The 23,915-nt window shown below is 47.3% G+C and overlaps 1 long non-coding RNA gene across 1 annotated transcript; it reads left to right on the top strand.

Annotated features, from left to right (window-relative positions):
* Positions 1–3,185: 3,185 nt before the first annotated feature.
* On the top strand, positions 3,186–12,333 carry LOC118591968. The gene is made up of 4 exons (XR_004946037.1): positions 3,186–3,690; positions 6,497–6,598; positions 10,436–10,558; positions 10,966–12,333. It is a non-coding gene; the product is annotated as an uncharacterized LOC118591968 (long non-coding RNA).
* Positions 12,334–23,915: the final 11,582 nt, after the last annotated feature.

Genomic DNA, 23,915 nt, shown 5'->3' with positions numbered 1-23,915 from the left:
TCTCTCTCATGGGCTGCTTGCTGTTCGGAGTGGCACAGGCAGTGTGCAGTGTGCAGTGTGCGTGGCATGTGTTAGATGTGTCTGAATGGTGTGCTGGACACTGTTGGTTCTTGCTGTTCTGAGCAACCTCCCACATTGTTCCATCTATACCAGATTTCCAGATCCTTCAGAGATCCTCTCCCCATCCAGCCAAATAAGCAGGAACACATGTGAAGCTTTTTTTTTAATTTTAAACTACAGTGCCTCTTGAGCTGCAGCTCTACACAGCTGGAATATATGCTTTGTAGAGAACTAGGGACGTGGCATGGCTTTGGGAAATTCAGTTTCTATTTAGGAGCCAGATTCCTATTTTCAGAACCTGTGGGAATGCAGATTTAGTTTTCTGTTGCTGTGGCAAACCACTCACAGAAACCACACAGGGAGGACGGGGTTTGCTCGGCTTGCAGATCATACAGCACATCCTTGAAGGAACCTGGAGGCAGGAACTGAAGCAGACACCGAGAAGGAGCATTGCTGAGGGCCTGGCTTTCTGTGACTTACTTAGCTACTTTTCTTATACAGGCCACGCCCACTTGTCCAGGGATGAGACCGCCCACAGTGGCCTGGGCCTTCCTACATCAATTAGAAATCAAGAAAACGCTTCACAGACATGCCCTTGGGCCAAGCTGGAGGAGGCAACCCTTAATAGAAGTTCCTTCTTCCCAGCTGTGCATAGATTTGTGTCAAATCTAACCAGCATGGAGGGCAAGAGAGGGAAGAGCCAGGTTACCTTTCTCCAGTGTAAGGGAGGGCATCCTTTAGAGCAGGTGTTCTCAACCCTCTTCATGTGGGGCACTTTAATATAGTTCCTTATGTCGTGGTGAACCCCAGCCATAGAATTATTTTCATTGCTACTTCATAACTGTAAGTTTGTTACTGTTACGTATTGTAATGTAAATCTTTTTGGGTAGAGGGTGGTTTGTTGCAGGGTCGTGACCCACAGGTTGAGAACCACTGTGGCCACCTCTTATTTCAAATCTCCGTCTTCTCAGCCAGCTCCTCCATTTCCATGGGTGTTTCAGGCTCCAGTTTTAAAGCCTGCTTCTCTCCTCTTGTCCTTTATTCTCTCCAGCCTTCTCCCCCATCCTCTGGCTTTCTCTGCTTAGTTAGACAGCAAGTCAGTCCCCTTCTGGACAGGAGGTCAGGGATCTTAATCCCTGCCAGGGGATGGCCCAGAGGAGCAGGAGGAGCAGAATGCTGTGTGATTATCAGGAAGCTGGCTCCAGTCTCTTGGCTGCTCCCACCTTCCTGCTTGGGAGGGGCTTGGGCCAGCTTTGCACTCCCTCCCCGCCCCCCCCCCTCCAGTCCAGCAGGCATTCCACCATTCCAATTGTGTGTAGTTATTCAGCAAACCACCTCAAACCAATGGCTTAAAGTAACAGCCATTTGTTTTATGTACAAACCAGAGCTCAGAAGGGACAGCTTCGGCTTCTGCATGGCAGTTACTGGTCTGGCTGGAAGGGGAGGGGGACTCAGCAGCTGGGAGCCAGCAAGCCCTCTTGCCCACATATCTGCATTTGATGCTGGCTGTTGGCTGGGACCTCAGCGGAGCTGTCATCTGTTGCACCCATGTGTGGCTTTTCTGTGAGTATGTGACGGCAGGGTTGCAAGGGGCGGGGGAGAGACAAGGTGGGAGAAATGGCACTTTTGTGCCGTGATCTCTTTAGTGTTTCCTCGTCTTCATTGTGCCCATATATTTAGTGGCACTCTCTGTACTGCACTCACTGGCCAAGTCGGCAAGAGGGTGATCCAGGCTGTACCACCGAATGGGAAGAGCTCAGAGTCACACTGTAAGAATAACATGTGGGGGTGTGGGGGTGTGTGTGCACTTTATTATGGTAATATAATGCTCATAAGTTGTAGTGAACATGCTCTATATTGTGGTAGTCACATCTAAAGATGTAATCGACTTCATTTCTTTCCATATTCACCATGCTTTCCTTGGCCTTTTATTGGTCTGTCTGTTTGAACTGGTACAGGAGAGAGAATTTTTAGTGTGGTGTGTGCTCTTACATTGTCTCTAAACCATCTGATACTGCTTTTGCCGCTGCAGACAGGAAGTGGCACTAGACTACACACCCATGTGATTCCCTCTCTCTGTGGGGACACAGGAATGTGATGGCATTTTGAGCAGTGGTTAGGAAAGTGAAGGGTTCTATGATATAATTGAAGTCCTCATTTATTCTGGGTCAATCCAAAGGGAGGTTGTCCTGATTATATCAGCTGGACAGAATGTAATTAGGATGTTCTTTAGAGGTTTGTTTATTTGTAAAATTTATGTAAGTACATGTGTACCTGCACATATGTATGCCACATGCATGCGGGTACCTGTGGAGGCCAGAACACAGCATGGGATTCCCTGGAGCTTGAGTCCTCTGAGAGAGATACAAGGCTCTTAACTGCTGAACCATCTCTTCAGCTCCACAGGGAAGCCTTTCTAAAGAGGATTTGGGTCCTCTTTGAAGACAGAATCCTCCCATTGTCTCTGAAGAAGTTGCCCTACTGTAGAAGGGCCCCACAGCTGAAATATGAGTGTCCCTAGCTCCTGACAGTAACCCCTTGCAACAGCTAGCAAGGATATAGGGACCTCAGCCCTGCAAAGGTAAGACAGTAACTTCTGTCAATAACTGAATGGATTTGGAGACATTCCAGATGAGAGGATGGCCCAGCGGACATTGGAGTTCAGCTATGTGAGCTGCTCAGCAGGAACTCAGCTACTCAGTAGCCAGGGTCTTGATGCTCAGAAACTGTGAGGTAATGCCTGTGTGATCCGAAGCCACCAAGTTTGTAATAATGTGTTATGTGGTGACAGAAACTAACACAAGTTGTGTTGTGAGCTCTGCTAACAAGACAACTTCATTGTGTGGGTAACTAGAGAAATACGAGGCAGATCCTGTAGCTCTGTGCCGCGAGTCTGGGCTCACATAGCACTCCCGTCCACCTCGTGGGTTACGGCACCCAGATGTAATCTCTTACCCCTGAAACCCTGTAGCTTTGTTTATCCCTCTTTTGTGGGACTTCTCATGTTGTACTTACATTTATCAATGTTGTGTCTTACTTTCCTGACTAGATTGTAGGGTCCCCTGCGCAGAAATGATGACCTACTTGTTTTTGTTTTATGCTTGTTTTGGCAGGAATTGGCATAACTCTCTGCGTGCCACCATTTCAAAGGCAGGACTCTGCCTTGCACTTGTTGAATAGGGTGTGGAACACTTTGATGTGTTGACAGTCGAGATGTGGTCTTCATGACTGTCTAAACGGGCTTAGTTTGAAAGGTCAGAAGTAGCCAAGCATTCATTTCCCCGTTTGCAGCACCGAGAGTGGTCTTGTCTTCAGAGATTCTGATAGAAAGCCCATGACTGTTGAGCCAGTGCATTCTGCTTCCCTGGAATTCTCCGTCAAGACAGAATCACAGATCCAATTAATTTTTATGTTTATTCTGACTGGGACAGTGCTGCCTCTGGAATCAGAGCCTCGGCGATTGAGAGACCCTGATGGGATTTCCATCTTTAGAAACAAGTTCTTTCGTTCCCTTTCGTTAGACCTTCTTGCTGTGTAATCTCCGCCTCTCAGCCTGCTGCAGTTATGGCCACGCACCGTCCTGCCTCGCCTAGCTCTCCAACGGACACTGAGCATAGAGGAGGAAGAAAGGTCAGAGAAGGGAATTAGCCTTGTATTTAAGATGACAAGCCCACTGGGGTGGGTGGGTAGAGACAGAAGGCCTTTGGGTGGCTCTCTCAGGGGCCCCAGACATCCCTGGAACAGCGTGTGGAGTTACACGTGAAGACCTGTGCACTTCTGAGAGCGGTTTTTGGCAGCTTTGATTGTTACTAACAAAGCCATCACATCACCATTAAAACCATCCTCAGCTTTTGTAAGAACAGAACTGTAATGCCTGAACGATTCCTTTTGGCTAAGTTATTAGGCAGGTCCACATTCATGTGCTTTGTAGGGGGGACACCAGCTGATCAGACTTGGTTTATTTTTTGGAGGCTTTTAGATCAGACTTTATATAAAACAAATGAATGGAAACACCAGGCATACACAGCCTTCAGGGATCTGCAGTTTTGCATATATTATCCCACTATGTCAAGGGAGAGACAAAGCCACCTTCTCCTGACTTAAACTGATGCAGTGTTAATCCTAAAAATGGGTAGAGAAAGATCACGGTTGAAAATCATCATGGCCAAATTAATTAAATCAAGCAGATAATTAAAGCAAGCTTTTTCATTTGTGTACACAGGCTGCCTCCCACCAGCCCAAGGTGGGATTTGAGAGGTCAGCCTTGGAGGTGAGGAAAACAAGGGTTGTATAACTCAGGAGTAGGGGGTTCAAATGGGGGATTTGGTGGGCAAAAGAGGCTGGATTACAGGAGCAGAACATCCTAACACGTTAGTTCTAACAACCTCCTGAAATAAAGACAGGGTTGCAAAGTGGGCGTAACAAGGTAGTCATAGCAACAGGCAGTCATGACAAGGTAGTCATAGGTGGTCAAATAACCTTTTGAAACAGAGATAGGGTTGCAAGATGGTTATAAACAACTTTCTGAAACAAAGACATAATTTCCATTCCTGGAACAGGCAATACAGAACCATAGTAGTTAAGGTTACAGGTGGGGCATAGCCCAATCCTTGAGAAACAGAGGCTTAACCATCAACAGGAATGAACCTAGTTTGTCTTTACTGTAAGATGGCTTTTAAGCCTAAGATGGAGGCAGGCTGGTTCTTCATTAGGGACCCTGATTGTTAAGGCCTCAAATGTCATCTGCTTTGTTTAGAAATCAATAGTGCATGTCCAGACTTAGTTTGCCAAATCTCACAAGGCTCCAGACATCTGGAGCAAACAGATTGTGTCCTTGTTAGTTAGCATCAAGCCAGTGTTACAGCCTTCAGTCAAAATTAGTCACACCAGGGATCCCTGGTTTGCTCTATGGTTGTTCCTGTGGTCATGAATGAAATTGGATGTGACAAGGTCCAGATTTTCTATTTCATTTGGAAGACCAGTAAACACTGAGGAATTCCAGGGGTTGTTTCTCCAAAGCTAGCATGGAATCTGAAGTCTATTTGTTGTATAGATTTTAGCTGTTTCCTGGAGCTCACCCTGTATTTCCCCTTAACAGAAGCTTGCAAGGAAATGTAGCCCAGGCTGGACCTAAACTCAGGATTCCCCTGCAATCGAGTGTGTGTTCAGAGGCAGGATGGTAAGAAGTCAGCCAAAGAGCTCTGTGCTCCCTTCCCCACTATAACTGGAGGGGAAGGGTTAGAGGGGGGCAGGGTAGGATGGAGGAGTCAGAGCTCTGGGCTGAATAGACTTGGCACATCTGCCCCCGCTTTTCTGGGAGAAGTCCCTAAAATCACTGATTTCTAATCTTAGATCTTAGTTCTAAGGAATCACCACCTCTCCAGTGGGGCCTAAAGATCTACTTTCAAACAATGGGTGGTTTTGAGGCCCCTGTGGCTCCTTGGTGTGGACCCTTGGAGACCCAAGACATTCATGTCAGAGAACCGTGGGCGAAGTTTTGCCTGACAGCGTTAACCCCATAGAAAACTGAAATGGTATGTATAAAACCTTAGCAGTTTGGTTGCTTAGAATGAATCTTGAAAAGCACAGGTATAATTATGTAAAGAGTTCTGGACTAAGAGCCAGAGTCCTGTGTTCAAGTGCTGACATCAGCTTGTTCTGTGACCTTATACAACTGTGTCTGCTTTTGGGTCTGTTTCGTCTTCGGGAAACGGGAGGGGGAGGGGAGAGGTTCTAGGTAAGTGCTAACATTCCATCCATCACTCCTGCTCTGATTCCCAGACCATCCATGACACTGACCTGGGGCCATCGGGGAAGACCTCTGTGCAGGTAAAGAGGACAGCGTGGGAGAAAGAATTGAATCTAGAGTGTCAAAAGAAGTTAGGAGGAACTGTGTTTTCTGAAGAATGGCAGAAAACACGGGAGTCAGCAAAGGATGACATTTAAATAAGTTTGCTGTCCGTCACCTTGCTAAGTGTTCTTCATAGCTTCAGGCCACACACACTTTCTCCTCATGTGTCAGAGGATTTGATGCAGTCCTCTGAGAGAACAGAGAGTGTCTCCCTCTGACGCGTTTGAAGTGTGCTTTTCTAAGCCTTTGACAGGAAAATTCCTGCAGCTTCACGGCTCATTGTCGGCAGTGCTCTGTGCATCCTGAGGATTGCAGTTAAACCTAGAGAGGCCTTGATAAAGGTTCCTTTCATAGCTGAGCTGTAAGAGTTAGAAGATTTTTTTCCATAAAAATACATTGTCCTCATCCATTTTAATCCTCTACTGGACTATTTCAGTGCCGGGTGCCCCAGTCCGCATTCCTCTGAGGCATACCCTCTGTGCCTACAGAGCAGGGCCTTAGGGAGCTGGCAGAGGGGGCCTCATGCCCTCCCCACCCCAACTACAAACTCACATCTAATGCATATTTACTTCAACTTCTCCTCAGCTGGGTCCCCAAGATGCCCATTGTCATTCCAGGACGGCCTGGTCTGAGGGGGAGGCATGAGGACAGTGGAGAGAGAGTGATACCAGCTTTCTCTCAACACAGGTATGTGCCTATATTATACACGTTATGTGTCTGCATACATTTTCTGTGGAGATCTGTGAGATGTGAATAGAACGCCAGGGGCTGAACTGCGCTGTTCCTAAGCTCTCGCCCTAACAGTCATGGCTTTTGGAAACAGTCTCTTTGGAAGTGTGAGGATGAGATGAGGTCGTGAGTCCAGGCCCCCCCTTGATGGCGTCTGAAGAGGAAGAGACAGAGCAGCTGTCTCTCCACAGCGTGAAGACAGTGGAAAGTATCTGTCTGCAAGGCAGGAAGACTCCTTTGTGTTAGTTACTTGTCCTGATGCTGTGACAAAATATTCTGACAAAGCAGCTTGAAGAAGGAACGGTTTTATCTGGCTCGTAGCTCCAGGGCACAGTCCATCACGTCAGGGGAGGCAGAAGCCCGAGGTGCTGCTCATATCCATCAGCTGTCAAGGGACGCTGGCGCTGAGCTAGCCTTCTCCACTTCATGCCGTTCTGACCCCCAGCCCAGGAAACGGCACTGCCCAAGCTCAGGAAGGATTTCCCTTTGTCAGTTAACCTGACCAAAATAATCCTTCACAGGACGATTGAAAATAAAGGTTGGTTTAAAAAAAAAAAAATCCTTCCCAGACATGCTCAGAGGATGGTCTTGGTCACACTGAGTGGCCATCAGTATTAACCATGCATCTTTACTAGGAACTAAATCGTCCAGCCCTTGATCTGTGGATTTCCCAGCCTCTTAACCGAGAGAAATGCATGTGACTCATCTAGGGTTATGGCAGCTCAGGCCGACTGTTTCTCTACCATGTGAATTGCTGTGGTTCCATTGCTAGAGCCCTCCCCGGGCCCTGGACCTTAATCTCTGTTGACTTTAATTGTCTCTCTCTCTGGTGCTGGAGCTGACGCTAGAGCTGGCTGTGACCGTCACAGGGATGAGACTCTGTCTGAGGTTGAGTGGTTTGAAAGGTTGGTGTAGCTATCTCCAGGGTGAAGTGCCACGCCCATGGTGGTGGTACAGGGTTAGCCTGGGTTCCTTCTCTACTCATCGACTGCCAGGGAATCAGGAAGCCTGGTCACACCCGCCCAGATGGCCGCACACCCCAGCCTGTTCTCCTTACCTCCTGTCACAAGCCCCTGTGAATGAGGGGGTGTTCATCCCTCAAGAGTGTATGTGTGTATGTGTATGTGTGTGTGTGTGTGTGTGTGTATGTGTATGTGTATGTGTATGTGTATGTGTGTGTGTGTGTGTGTCTGTGTCCGGTGTGTGTGTGTGTGGGGGGGTGCTAAGCTTTCCCTGAAAAGGGCTGAGAAACAGAAGCACTTCCTGTCACCCACTTCCTGCAAGGTCAGCAGAGGACCCTAGAGAACAGGGCTGCTGTGGGATGTTAGAAATACAGCAGCCAGGAGGCATCAACAAGGACACAAGCTGGAATTCACTGGAACTTGAGCGGGTAGGATTGGGTGGCGAGCGTCCTGTTTGAGGGACTAGCCTTAAGAAGCCGGGAGACACCTGGGCGTCTTCCAGATACTTCAAAGGCTAGTCTATGTCCAGTGGAATGAGAATGAAAGTAGATTTTGAATTGGTTTTATAGGTGTGCATGTGTGTGTGAACGTGCATGCCTCCCAGGCCTGATTCATGGCTCCTGCGTGTTTCCTCTAGGATAAAGTCCCAGCCTCTGTTGGCACAGCCTCCTGGTTCTACACCCTCTCTACCTCCGGTGCCTAGCCACCAGTTAGAGCCCACCCCCCCCCCACCCGGGACTCCAGCAGGCATCACGAGCTGGCCCTCTCAGGACCTTGCCCTTCACTGCCTCTCTGTCTGCCCAGGCTGCTAACTGCCTGCCACCTCCCCAGCCGCGGCCTTGCAAAGTTCTGTTTTTCATCTCAAATGCACTCACTGTGTCCTCAGAGCTAATCCCTGACCCTGGACGAGGCAGTGCCCAGCATTCACTGGAGGAACACGGGCCAAATGAGGCGGGGGGGCCCTCACCTCGGCTGTCTAACAACTCTTGGCTCTCTGGTCCTTCCGTGAGAGTGCCTCTTGGTTTGTGCCGGGCTCCATCCTATACGAGTGCCGGTGCGTGTACACACAGAATATTTTCTGCAGGAATAAATGTGTGTGTGGCTGGTTAGATGGCTTGGTGGGTGAAAGCATTTCTGTGGAAACCTGGTAACTTAAGTTTGATCTCTGGAACCCACCGTGGGAGAAAACTGACTCTCAAAGGCTATTCCCTGGCCTCACACTTGTGTTGTGACACACACACACACACACACACACACACACACACACAAACATCCATACACCCCCCACAAACAACGATAAATAAAACTTAAAAATTAAAAACAAATGTGCATACACAGACCCCACGCATGAGACAGATACACTGGAAGAAAAGGAATTGGCAAGAGAACATTGGAGGGACTGTCCAAGAAATGGTCACCAGACCAGTGATAGGTCTGCACTGTGACCCCAGCCCACAGGAGGGGTCTATTGACTTTAATCTGTCTCAGGGATTAAACACACCAGGAACTGGAGTTTCACATGACATCACCACAGCTCTTGAGGAAAGCCGTGGCCGGTGTTTCGTGTCCTCCCCACTGTGCCCACGCTCATGGGTGATGCGTGGTTAGTATCAGGTACTGGAGGGAAACCTGCCTAGCTGTCTCACATTGCTGAGCAGAAGCAGAGGGGGCCCTTCCCTCTGCACAGCTATCACAGGAAATCCGAAGCCACACTTCGGAGCTCCATTCTCCTTAGCCATTACACCCTCGGCTGTTTTTCCTGACCCTCTGGTTGCTAGATTTGGGCCTCATGCCTGGAATCTGGGGTGACCCTTGATTGTGACAGGGTCAAAGTACAGCATCTTTCTAGGGAAAGCAGCCTCAGGATTGTGCTTTTCCTTCTATTTCCGGTGACTTCCCAGTCCCTTGTTTTGAGGTTGCTGACATCCATCTGTGTGTTGGGTCCACAGGGAAGGTTTCTTTGCCCATCATATTTGTTGCTGAAGTCGTAGCACCAAAGATGGCTGCTGGAGAGGGATGCCTTATTGAATAGAAAGTGGACACGTGAGATGATGAGTGAACCATGAAATCCTTTGGCTGTTTCTCGTCACTCTGTCATCTGTGGTGATTAAGTGGCCCTCTCTGAGCAGAGACTTCCCAGATGGGCTATTCAAACCTGTCCTGAGGATTTCAGGACAAGACCAGGGATAGGGAGATGGGAGAGTTGCCAGAGGAGTGGCTGAAAGCTCTATGGGATCCCTGTTGCCTAGTGAAGTTTCTCTGGCATCTGCCCTCTGGCCTGGGGCCAGTGCCCACCAAGTAGGAGGCTGGGTTGGGTCACATTCAGGCCCACAGTCCAGAACAGGGAGGGGCCTGTGTTTCGGGATGGGGGCCCCAAGGCAGAAGTCCTCGCGAGCTCTGTGGAACATCCGGTTTTGAAGGACTCCATTTAGAAATAGAAGAAAAGCTCGGGAAATAGGAGGGATCTGGAAGGCTTCCCAGGAGAACAGCAAGTTCCAGCCAACTGGAGCTCCGGAAGCCGGGAATTTGTGGGTTAGGATGGGGCACTGGAGCGAGCAGACATCTCGGCCACAGTTTCCCTGGCAAAGCTCTGCTCTGAACAGAGCATGTTTCTGGAAACTGGGAGGGTTTTATCCACCCAGGCTGTCATGTGCATAGCCAGCATGTATTTCCTGTGAACTTGGTGATATCGGCGTATGTGTGTGTGTGTGTGTGTGTGTGTGTGTGTGTGTGTGTGTGTGTGTGTGTTTTCAAAACAAGAATGTTATAAGTTATTCACAGTTCTGCCTGGGCATTCTCCGGAGTAACGGAGCTCCTCCTCCGTGTCTGAGAGGTGGGAGCAGGCTTTCTCTGCTGTCTCCAGGACAGGCTGGGGAACTCATTCTTCTGGACAGCTCCCTTCTAGCCCACCAGAGCCTGGGACCCAGCAAGCGTCTAGGACAACAGTTCTCAACCTGTGAGTCTCTACCCCTTGGGTGGCTAATGCCCCTTTCACAGGGTATGCATATCAGATATCCTGCCTGTCACATATTTACACAATGATTCAGAACAGTAGCAAAATTACAGTTATAGGGATGAAAATAATTTTATGGTTTGTGGGGAGGGTCACCACAACCTGAGGAATTGTATTAAATGTTGCAGCATTGGGAAGATTGAAGACCACTGTCCTAGGAGCTTTTCAGGCTGTCAGGTGTCAGGATGTGGGTGTGCAACCACCCTGCTCCGGCTGATTGATGGGGAACTGAACTCGAGGGAGGAGCCAGGGGACGTTAATGGAGGAGAGAAATAGTTATGCATTTTCACTGTTAAAATTAACTTCATCCAAATAAGACTTAACATCAGTTGTAGCCTTTCTCTTTTTAGGACCCCAGCCACCAGCTAACCTACCCCAGACAGGGGATGGGAGAGGGAATCCTGGCATCTCACAGCTTTGACTTGAAACCCCTCACTTTGGCACTCAGAACTGAGGGAGCAGACCTGGAGACCCTATAACAGGGAAAAGACAGGGGTCAAAGGCACCTCCTCAGAAGGTGTCAGAGGCTATTATAGCATTGTAGGCTGCAGTGTGAATGAGCATGGTTGGGAAAACTTGCCACATTCCTGGGAAGAGTTGAAGATGTGTAACACCCATCGTTAATATCATAGAGCACCAGTCCTTCATGCCTTTTGTCTCAAGACTACTTTACATTCTTAAATATTAGTAAAGACCCCATATGACTCTTTTAGGTGAATTAAGCTGGTTGATATTTACCATATTAGCAGTTAAAATTATTAAAAAAAATAAACTCCTACACACTAATAAAAGTAACATATTTATGAAAAACCCACATTTTCCAAAACAAACAACAGGCAGAGGAGCTTCCTGAGGAGAGGGGCATTGTTTGGTGGAAGCCGGCCGGGCTCATGCCTGCCATGCACGACTGCTGTGATGCTGTGTCCTCTGTGCTGCTGGGAAATTCCTGAGTTCTGTAGGGAGAGGATGGAGCTGAAAGAAACAACACTGCTGTGTATTAGCAAATAGCGTGGACTTCACAGGCCTCCTGAGAGGCCTTTGACAGACCTGGCCATGCTTTGGGGGGGACTGTGGGAGAACTTTGGGACTTCAAGCTGGAAAAGACATTGAGTGTGGAGAGCTCAGTGAGCTGTTCTGTAGGAGCTTGGAAAGATAAGAATGTTGAGAGCCGTGCAGAAGATGGAGGCCTGGCTTGTGAAGTTTCAGAGGGAAGTCAAGACTCTACCTGGCCATTTCTGTGAAGAATCTGAGGTGTCTGGTCAGCTGGAGCTGAAGAATCAGCTGTGATTAACAAGACACCAGAAACACTGAAGTAAAATCTTTGCTTTGCTGGCACAATGGATGCTGGTCAGCTTGAGCTGAAGAATCAGCCATGATTAAGAAGAGACCAGCATCATTGAGGTGGAGACCTCTGGGAAGTGTTTCCTCAGGATCAGCACACAGAAAATATGTTCCAGAAATGACCAAGATTGTACCTCATTCTGGCAACCAAACTTGGTAGCATAAGAGTCACCCAGGTATTGCTGTTTTTGAAGGCATGAAGGGGTCATGGAGAGCAGCTGAGGATTGGCACTGTATATCAGGGCTGGAGTCCCTGAAGGGAGGGTGAAAGTGCAACCACATTGCAACAAGAGACCCAAGCATGTTTGGAGACACCAGCACCATGGGAAGACCACCAAGCAGCAGTGGAGTGGAGCAGCCAGAGCCCAGAAGACAAGCTGTGTGTGCTGCAGAGGGTGGAGTCAAAGAAGTGACCCAAGCCCTCTGGAGGAGCCCAGAAGATCGAGAGTGCATCCTGGATGATTGGGCATTGAATTATTTATACTGCTGGAGTTTGGTTTTGCTTTGTTTAGTCTGCACTGGCGCTTTCCTCTTGAAATAAGAAAGTATTTGATTTATTTTTGATGTGACAGGAGTGAACAGTTGAGAGACTTTGAATTTTAAAAGACTTTGGATTTGAAGATTGCCTCTTTTAAAGAGACTGAATTTGTAAGTGTTTGATTTTTAAAGAGTAGGGGACTTTTAAAATCTGGAATGTTTCTACTGTAATGTTGATATTAGTGTGTGATCTTGGGGAAGAACAAGAAAGGAAAGGTTACAGTTTAACAGTGACATGTTTATGTGTCAAGTTGACAAGGGGTCAGTTGTGCTGGCTGGTCTTATGTCACCTTGACACAAGCTAGAGTTATCTGAAAGGAGGGAACCTCAACTGAGAAGATGTCTCCTTAAGTTCTGACTATAGGGCATTTTCTTAATTAGTGATTGATGGAGGAGGGCCCAGAACATTGTGGGTGGTGCCATCCCTGGGTTGGTAGTTTGGGGTTCTATAAAAATTCATAGACTGAGCAAGTCCTAATGAACAAGCCAGTAAGCATCACCCTCCATGGCCTCTGCATCAGCTCCTGCCTTCAGGTTCCTGTCCTGCTTGAGTTCCTGTCCTGATGTGGAAACACTTTCCTCCCCAACTTGCTCGTTGGTCATGGGGTTTTGTTGCAGCAATGGTAAACCCGAGTAAGACATGTTCCTTGGACAGTACTGTGAGAACTGCTATTCTGGGAGGGAGATACAAATAAACTAAAACCAAACCCGCATCTCTATTCCAGCAGATAAATGTATAAAACATATATTATATTATATCAGGTTCAAGTTCTCCAGAGAAAGAGGAATGAAAGGAGGGAAAGAGAAAACTTAAAATGTCTGATTGCTAGAGAATCCTACTCGGGAATTCGTTTTGAAGATGATGGAGGATGTCAAATTACTGTGGCATTAGAAATGTATTGAGATACACTCCAGTGAGTGGTGTGTATGTCTATTGAAATGTTTAGCCACCCCCACCCCCACACTTTACCACTACCTCCCCACTCTTTGGATTTAACCTTTGACATCTATTTAACCTGCACATGAACATTCTTAACCACCAACACAGCATTCTGTGGTTCAAGATTCTTTTAAAGCTATGTCAATAAAAACCCTTAAAGATTCCTGAGATAGAGGGCATTTACTGTTTCTTCAAGCTCTTTGGACTTGGAGGGGTCTGTTCTAAGGTGGGCACCATACCTAGCAGGACTCTAAAGGTAAAGGTCCACTTAATACTAGGTATCTCTACAAATTAGATATAAAGGGATGAAGCAAAAACACATCCCCATCTCTCTTTCTTACATGCTCATGAGTATAAACACACACACACCCTCAGCAGACTCCCATTCTTATAGCATGGGTTCTGGTGCAGGGAACCATGAACGGGTTTTGCATCATGGAATGGTCCAGCCACTGGGAATCCTCCAGAGGTGGGGTGACCTTAAAGAGGATTCTTAAAAACCAAAACTTCCATGGTGCAAACCCTCTTGGCCTAGGCAGTCCTGGCAGGGGTGTTACCTGTCCAAAAGTCTTGGTGTAAATCAGTACAAGGACCAAGTTTCCCATCTATATGCAGACCTGGAGCAGTGCACCCAGGATGGCAAAATGACTCAAAATGAGGGATCCCACAGGGAGCAGACTCTGGGAGCCAGGGGTGATACTTTCTGAGATTCTCTGCCATTGCCACCCGCTCCCCCACCCCGCCCTGGGGATGTGCAGATGCCCTGAGCCTTGGCGGTGAGTGGACCTGAGCCTGTGGTCTCTGTTCCGTTGTGTGATGTATGGTGATGTGACTGTATCCTTACAGTCCTCACTTGCGGACCTCTTCTGGTGTCTCCCCGATCCTGCTGTCAGGAATAGCTTGGTAGTTTTCAGTCACCAACAGATGGCAAGAGGGAGAGAGGAGACGGGGGAGGCAGGCCTCTGAATGACTTGAAGGCTCCACAGCCAACACCCCACGTGTGTGCTGGAGAAGCATTCCCGTGGCCTCCTGAGGACGACTCGCGCAAAGGAGAGCACTGAGCTGAGAGGACCGGCGCCAAGCCTGCCATCTTGGTAAAGATGGAGGAAAGAGCATGTGTCATGTGGACACCGGGGTTCTAGCTTGGAAGCCCCGAGTCTGTCTTCATTTGATGAGGGCCAGGCCCCCTCTCCTAAGGGGTTTTTGTGCAAAGCCTCGGCGGAGGTTGCACAGGAGAACATAAAAACGCCAGGGAATCCAAAATGCCTTTCTTTAACTCGGGTTCGGAATGTAGGCGGGCGCTTATGTTTCCCCTTGGCCTCACTGAAGGAAAGGACAAATCTTAGCCCAGAGTAGGAGAAATACCTCCTGTGGGAAAATGGAGAACTTGGGAGACTCCAAGAGACTGGGTGCAAAGATGGAGTGTGCATTCTGCCTTCTCTTTGGCATCTCCGAAGGCATCAGAGCCTGTTGGCATGCCACAAAGTGTCAGAGGCAAGCTGATGAAGGGCCACAGTATTGATGGCCACCACAGGACAATGTAGAGACTTTATTCAACAGTGAAAGATGGGGGTATATTCACACACTTAGCAACAGTAAGTCCCCGATGAAAATCTATAAAAACAAAAACAACCATCCTCAGTCTTTATTTTGATACAGCTCTCATGGTTGTCCCTTATGAACATTGCCAGAGTTTGACCCCATTATCAAATCTGTGTGCAATTTCTGTCTCCTAAGAGACCAATTCCTCTGGGCTTCCTTAGAAACCAATTCCCTGGAATCTACTTTACAGCCAGTGGCTGGTGACTCAGCCTTGAGAACTACTGAACTTGAGGTGGACCCTCAACACTGATGTCTCTTCAGCCCTAGACCAAGCAAGCCTTGAAGCCATTCCCTGACTCTCTACTGGGGACTGGCTATGCACTGTCACCGTCCTGTGAAGTCAGCTGTCACAGACTGTGAAGTCGGCTGCGTTAGGTGTCTCTAGAGGCTGTAATATATAGAATCTCAATGACAGTTCGTGTCAGAGACCCCTCACCATCAGATCACAGTACGACATCAGATTGCTAGTCAGCACAGGGCTTTTGTCCTCTGATAATTTGCCATATGCTATTTTTATGGCAAATGACAAGTGCTATGCCATTGTGGCCCCTTCATCCTACAGCCTAGAGTCTCTGCAGCTGGCTGGAAGGTATAGAGAACAATGTATACAAAATACACATAGCACTTGTCACTTTAACATTTTTAAGTGCATAGATTAGGAACATTAAATATGTTGACATTGTTTTATGTTTCTAACTAGAATTGTACCCATTAAACACTAATTCCCCACTCCCCCATCCACAATCTGTCCCCTTGAGTTTGACCATTCTGGCTCCTTATACAAACTGCATAGCATCTGCCCTTTTGTTACCGAGCTACTTCACTTAGCACACTGTCTTCAAGGCTCATCTATGTTGTAGCATGTGTTCACATTCTTTGCTTGTGCATTCAGTGATTGATAGACACCAGGGTTACGTCTGCCTCTCAGCTAGTCACACCCTCTTCTTAAACATCTTAGCCTGCAAGTGACTTCTTTCTCATTACAACTCCCAGGCGAATGTATGCCCCCCTGCCCACATTCAAGAGGACCAGGAAATCTGCAGCTGGTCGGGCAGCCATTTCTCAGAACCAACTCAGCTATGGAGGGTGAGGCAGTTTGTTGGTAGATAATGAACAGGCTTTCCAGTCCACACCTTCACCTTTGTACTTCCTGAAGCAGCTACGTATGCTAGTCCAGAAGAAGAAACCATTTCCCAGGCTCAGTCCTAAGACAACAAAAGACTCTGAGGTCTGAATGTACTATAAATAAATAGTAAATACGGGCATTTATTCTGTCTTCGGCAGTTTTCAGGGTCTTTTTCATTTGCTAGACAGGTTCAAGTTTTGATTGTCATTTATGTCTCAGAGGGTGACATTTGTAGAGCCCTTGGCTCCCCAGTAAATCCAGTAATTAGTATTTATTGATTTTCATGGCAACATGAGGCATGTATTATTTCTTTATTTGTATATCCATTTTGCTTTAGAAAGAATTAAATAAATTTCTCAGTTCCCCAGATCATAGTGGCAACTCCATTTCTCCATCACTGATGTCCTTCAAACATGAAGTTCTCAAGCCAGCTGCCGTTCGAGTCATCTCTTTCCACTAGAGGTAGTGGACATGAACTGAGCCCCACTGGGAAGAGAGAACGGTTCTGTCACTCAGCTTGCCCTTTATTTGTCCCCCCAGGGAGCTGCCAGAACCCTCTTGGCACACAAGGAACATCATCCACTGTTCCTGCCACTTCCCAGCAGCATCCCTGGAGCCCCTCCTGTGTTTCACGTCCTGGAGATGGACAACAAATCAGAAAGTTTTCCTTTCCTCCAAAGTGTGCAGCAGCCAACCAGCAAAATGGCCACGTACACACAGAGCCCTCATACAATTCCGATGGGCCGTATACAGTGACCTACGAAGTGCTGTGGGAATTTGGATGATAGGCGATTAGTTTTGCCTGACGTGTGGCAAATAATGGTAAGAGGTGACAACTGGCTTAAGGTGATGGTTCGGTGGCTAAGCGTGCTGAAAACCTGACTTCAAACCTCTAGTGCCTACATAAAAGCAGGGTGTGGCTGCGTGCATGCCTGCAATGTGTGCTGTGTATGGGAGGGTGGAGACAGAGCATCACTGGGGCTCACTGGCCACCAGCATGTCTCTAGATTCAGAGAGAGACCTCAAGGAAGTAAGGAAGAGAGTGGCAGAGGAGGACACTCAGTGTCCTCTGGCCTGGGTGTGTACTCATGAGTGCACACACCTTTAAAGAGACATGTACATACACCATATGCACATACCATATGCCATATGCACACAGCACATATAAACTCTCCCAAACAACATATATATTATAAATAATGAATTAAATAAATTATTAAAAAGGTGACAACAAAGCTAGATGTAGATGGCTAGGAAATACTGGGAAGATCTGTTTCAGATAGAAAAAACCAACATGCCCTTAGCAATCTGGAAGAGTGCGGGTGTTTGAGGATAAAGGGCAGGTACAGTAGGGATGAAGCACAGTTGAAGAGAGGGGATGTGCACAGAGACACAACAGGGAGGTGGTGTGGAGCAGGGGGAAGAGCCGTGATTCTGCTGATGAGGCAGGGAGCAGGCTGTCTTTTACAATGCTTCCTCTGGCTGCGGTGCTAAACCAATTCATTTCATTCCAGCCCTATTCATTTCTAGAGGGCAGGGCCACTCTTGTCATGCTAGGGTATATGGTGAATGGTATATGGTGAATGGTACATGGTGAATGGTACATGGTGAATGGTACATGGTGAATGGTACAGGGTGAATGGTACAGGGTGAATGGTACATGGTGAATGGTACATGGTGAATGGTACAGGGTGAATGGTACATGGTGAATGGTACATGGTGAATGGTACATGGTGAATGGCTCCATGGTGAATGGTATATGGTGAATGGTACAGGGTGAATGGTACATGGTGAATGGTACATGGTGAATGGCTCCATGGTGAATGGTATATGGTGAATGGTACATGGTGAATGGTGCATGGTAAATGGTATATGGTGAATGGTACATGGTGAATGGTATATGGTGAATGGTACATGGTGAATGGCTCCATGGTGAATGGTATATGGTGAATGGTACATGGTGAATGGTGCATGGTAAATAGTATATGGTGAATTCCAGGCCAGCTTGGGATACTTTAGTCTTTGAAAGAAAAAGGAAGAAAGAAGTGAAAGATCAAAACCTTTCAAGTTGATCCCTGGGCTCGTCTGGGCTGAGCTCCCATCTCCTTCACCACCTCCCCAGTGTCTCCAGGAGCTGCACATGAAGCTCACACATATGTTCAGCTGTGGATGAAAGCAGATCACTTGTGCTGTTGGAGGAGACTTCGTTATTTTGAAGGTTTTGGTTACAGGTTTATTATTTTTATTTTGACTGTGTAGGGCATGGCTGTGTGTATATGCATAGGTGACATGGGGAAGTAGTTTCTCCCCTTCTACCATGTGGGTCCCAGAGCCTTTGCCTGCTGAGCTGTGCTGAGCCGTGCTGAGCCGTGCTGAACCGTCTTCTCCTCTTGGGAGTTTATTGTTTTTAGTGTCTCTGTGGCCATTTCTAAAGCAGTCGTTCTTAGTACAACCCTTCCTAGTCTGTGGACTGGAGTTGCTACCCAGGATGTATATGCTTTTGAGATTCTTAGTACAAGAGGAAGCCAGAAAATATCACCAGTCGACTATGATGTGGTAAGCCAGCTGGAGTGAAGTCCTCTTATGAGTTAGTTTACCCAAAAGGCTCTGGCTAGAAACCTGCACTATGCAAACTTCAACTGTAATAATCGCTGTGTGAGAGGCACTTTTCACACCGTAGAGATGATGAGTAGAGAGGTATATATCTCTGCTGTGGATATTGCTCTGTGTAAATAAAGTTCTGATTGGCCAGTGGCCAGGCAGGAAGTATAGGCGGGACAAGAGAGAAGAGAATTCTGGGAAGTAGAAGACTGGGGAGAGACACCGCCAGCTGCCGCCTTGAGAAGCAACATGTAAAGACACCGGTAAGCCACGAGCCATGTGGCAGAGTATAGATTAATAGAAATGGGTTAATTTAAGATAGAAGAAGTAGATAACAAGCAGCCTGCCACGGCCATACAGTTTCTAAACAATGTAAGATTCTGTGTGCTTTCTTGGTTGGATCTGAGCGACTGTGGGACTGGCGGGTAAGAGAGATTTGTCCTGACTGGGCCAGGCAGGAAAACTCTAACTACATATCTCCAGAGTCACAAGAGGAGAGGGCACAGTGTTGGAGGAGACATGCTTCTTGCCTCCCAGCACCCCACAGTCTAGTTACCACACAGGTCAGTACCCAGCTGCCCACAGGGGCCATGGCACTGTGTGCTCCATGATTAGTTCTTACTGCTGGATGTTGGACATAAAGTCAAGCTACTGGGCATCTGGCTTCCCCTCCCCAAACTGACCCTCACTAGAACCCATTTCTAATACATAAAAGTTGTACAATGCCATTATGAACTAATTATACATGATACTTCAGTTTGATACAAGACTCAGGAAAATTAGATTCTCTCATTTGCATGTGTCACTATAATGGCAAGCTCTTTGATTTAAATGTTGATTTCAGCTTTCTAATTTTTTTCCGGCATCAAAATGATTGTATATAGGAAGGCCTGGGCACTCTGCTTCCTCTGATTCTTGAAGGGCCTGTGGCTGTGACGACATTCAGAAGACATGGGGCAGAAGCCATGACTAGGTGTCATACAACTCTTAAATTCCTGACTGGTCTTTGCAGGGTATTGGGGTCCAGGAGTTATTTTTTTAGGGAGCAGAGATGAGGAAGTGAAGAAATGGCATAGGAAGGCTCAGGATAAGGGACCTTTGAGTGAAAGGTATAGGAAATTGGATTTGGGGTCAGGACAGGGAGGCGCTGTCACAGCTGGAGTCATCCAGTCCTGGTAGAAGTAGTGGGCTGCCTGTCATAAGTAGAGGCTGCACAACCCCCAAGCTAGATCAGAGTTTGGAGCAGATAAACTTACAGCCCTTTGCACTGAGCCAGAGTTGTATGGCTTGCAGCATTATCTGTCATGAACTCAACTCCACCTGCCCAGCTGGAGATAGTGAACAATACTCAGAGCCCTGGGTGGCCACTGATGAGTACCTGCAGACCCACACATGAACCCCAAAGGCAAGTGAGCATGGCCTTGGGAGCTGGGTCTCCGAGTGGCGACTCCAGCTGATGACTCAGAAATTCCTTCCATCCCCAACACTGGAAACTGGTGATGCTGGTTTGTCTTGTTCTAATTATTATCTAAATGACTATTTGGCTCATTCCTGGGCAAGGCTTGAGTCAAGAAAGACCTGTTAATTAATTGAATCAAGGTTATATAATCACATTTGGGCACTTCAACGCACAGCAATTATGTTGAAGCCCAAGCACCTTGGCGCATAAAGAGGTAGTCCTAATGTCAAGAATGCATGCTCATGCGTGAGGCTTAACCCCCAGAGCAGGAGGTGGGGCACCCTGGCACTCCTGTTTCGCTGAGGTTGGGTGAGATTGTTGCAGGAGTTATTGCTCTGGATGCCTTCTGAGAAGAGGCTGGAAATATGTCAAGCAAGTCTACCTCACTCCAGCTTGTAGGACCCATTACATTTGGAGCATGTCAGTGCAGCATTTGGCTTGGCTTGTGAGTACACTGTGCACATCTGCAGGAGGCATTGCAAGGGGGCCTGGGCCTTCTGGTACCAGCATTTCTTTTTCCTTCCCACCACAGACACAGGCTGTATGTGAGGCCTAGTTGTCACCTGTATCTCCTCCTAGCTTCCATCTTTAACCCCAATGTCTTCTAAGCTTACACCTCACAAACATCAGTCTTCTCTATGAGAAGAAAGGAGAGCAGAAAACAGGGAGATGGAAAGTTACTGATGAGCTGATGAGGGACAGGCAAGGTACAAGGTCTTCAGGAAGGCGTGGGCTGTGGTTGGAAGCGATTGTCACTCAACTCTCTAAGATTCGGCTAAATGGCTTCGGAGGGCTCCAGCCCAGAGCGCCACCCCCCATACTGTCTGCTGTCTTTACTTAAGAATGAGAGCTCAGATGCCCAGTCTCTGCTCAGTGTAAAGATCTGACCCTGTAGCAGCCTTGGAACTTCCCAGCCAGATGCATCATAAGCCACCGATGCTCTCCCCACTCTCTGGATTGAACCGTATCCCACTGGATGCCAGACTGGCACTCTAACTCTCTAGCACTCCAGTCTCATTGTGTCTCCCATGAAGTCAGGAGGCCGACTCTGAAGAGGAACCTTCTAGAGGGAATTTTTATCTCCACTGCCCTCCAGGAGCGGGAAGGAGGGCAGAGTTGCAACAGTCAGGGAGGATCCTTGGGGAAGGTTTCACTGTAAGCAAGTGACTGAAATGTGTCACGTGTGGATTAGCTTTTCTGTACCCTGTACACAGCCTCTGCCAAAGGACACTGACTTCAGATAGGCCAAATGAGACCCAAGCCGATATCTTCCCACAGATGACAAAACCAGACGATTCTCCGTAGGCTGACTTTGGGTTGCTCTTTCCTAGGCAGAAACCATCTTAATGGCTTGTGTCTGGGACTGGAGGTCTTGATGGAAACATTTGACTTGATGTGGTTTCTTGGTCTTTTGAAATGTAGCTATCAATGGCTCTTACTTATTCCAGGCTATCCCTCCTCCTCCTTCCCTTCAGGGCATTTATGATAAAACCAAACCCACAGCATGTGGCAGGGCTGGTGGGAATGCTGCATCTAGGTGGCCATGTGGATGTGAGTGCAGCAGAGCAGGGCTGAGAAAACATTCCAACCAACCTTTCTATGCTGGGAACTCAGCCACCAGATCTACCTCAGACAGGCAGCAGACTCTGCTCCATTGTCTGGAAGTTCAGGTTAAAGGCCATACCACTGCTCCCAGAGCTCAGAGGACAGTGAAATCCATCCATAGACAGTGCTCTGGTCCCAGGTCATAGGAAGGGGTAAGAAACTGCAGTCCCTTCCTTGTCCTGGAGCTCTGGGCCCATGCCTGTAGGTCACAGCTGAAGCACTGTGGTCTGGGCTCAAATTTGCTTGCATCATTCACTCAGAAGGCACTGGCCAGTGGCTGTTTTCATATGACACAGATCCCCAGGGGTTCCTGCCTCCCCACTGTGACCTTTTCAAGAATGACTCTTGCCACAGGTCCATAGAGACAAGTCAAGCCTTTCTCCAGTGATGTCATGGGGAATTTTAAACTTCCAAGAAAGGAAATGCTGTGACTGGGAAAGCCGCTGGCTCAGTGTGTCCCTCTCGTTGTACCCCCAGCTCGGTGGGCAGAGGACGCAGGCACGGAGTGGTTAAATACCCTAAAAGAGAAGACCACTTTGCAGCTGTGAAATCTGGTCTCTCTTCACTAAGCTGTATGGTTCTGCCTCCAATCCCAAAATACGAGGTGACCAGATCCAGGGTTCAAATGTCTAAGTGATGGTCTGGGAGCAGCTGTTTAAAAGCAAGTTGAGGGTAGGGTACTAGCTGGAGAGATGGCTCAGTGGTTAGGAGCGCTTGCTGCTCTTCTATAGGACCAGGTTCAATTCCCATGGCAGCTCACAACTATCTTTAACTCTAGTTCCAGAGGATCCAACCCCCTCTTCTGGCCTTCCTGGGCACTGTACTCACATGGTGCACAGACATACACACAGCAAAACAACCATATGCACAAAATAAAAACACATGAATCTAACAGCAGCAGAGGGAGCCGGACACTGGTGCATGCCTGTAACTAGCACTTGGAAGGCAGCATGGGAGTATCAGAGGTCCCCAGCCATCCTCCACTGTCTAGTGAGCTCCAGGCTTGTCCAGGCTCAGGGGATAGGATTTGGGCATGAGTCCCTGTTCATTTTCCAGCAGTACTTTAGGAAATAATTGTAGATCTGCCTTTCTTTTAAAGAACGTTGAGTCTAACTGTCCTTTTTCCTGTCTGCTGTTCTTCTATCTTCACGTTTTCCTGTTACTTAGCAATGCAATATATATATATAAATCAAGAAGAAAGTTTAAGAGAAATTAGAAAATATACTAGGTTGGGGATCTATCTCAGTGGTAGAGTGCCTATTTAGCATGGCCAGGGCCTTGGACTGGTGTGTGTGTGTATGTGTGTGTGTGTGTGTGTGTGTGTGTGTGTGTATGTGTGTGTGTGTGTATGTGTGTGTGTGTATGTGTGTGTGTATGTGTGTGTGTATGTGTGTGTGTGTATGTGTGTGTGTATGTGTGTGTGTATGTGTGTATGTGTATGTATGTGTGTATGTATGTGTGTGTATGTGTGTGTGTGTATGTGTGTGTGTATGTGTGTGTGTATGTGTGTATGTGTGTATGTGTGTGTATGTGTGTGTGTGTGTGTGTGTGTATGTGTGTGTATGTGTGTGTGTGTGTGAGTGTGTGTGTGTGTATGTGTGTGTGTATGTATGTATGTGTGTGTGTGTGATGTTCTAATTGAATGATAATGAAAATTCATTAGTACCTTTAAAAAATTGTGGATCGCAGATAAACCAGCACTTAGAGAGAAATTCATAATTTTAATTTGACAATATTAGTAAAGAACAAAGATTTAAAGTCAATAACTCAAATTTCTACTGTAAAATATAGAAAAGTTAAAGAAATTAAACCCAAAGAAGATAGAAGGAAATAATAAATATAAAATTAGCAATAAAAACACTGGAACAATAAGGTGCAAAGATTTTTTTAAAAAGTGAAAAAATACTTCTCTGAAAAGTTTCATGAAACTGATTAATGAAAAGAGAAGATACAAATGTCAAGGACGGGAGATCACAACTGGTCCTACACCACCATGGGTGTCCGTAAATGCTGGTGAGCTATTCTGTGCCAGCACCAACAGGTGAAACAAACCAGTGCTTTGAAACCACAATTAGTAAAAAGAGTCAGC

Source organism: Onychomys torridus, chromosome 10 (genome assembly GCF_903995425.1).
Source record: "Onychomys torridus chromosome 10, mOncTor1.1, whole genome shotgun sequence".
In the NCBI taxonomy this organism is placed as follows: domain Eukaryota; kingdom Metazoa; phylum Chordata; class Mammalia; order Rodentia; family Cricetidae; genus Onychomys; species Onychomys torridus.
This window is presented reverse-complemented; position numbering and strand designations above follow the sequence as displayed.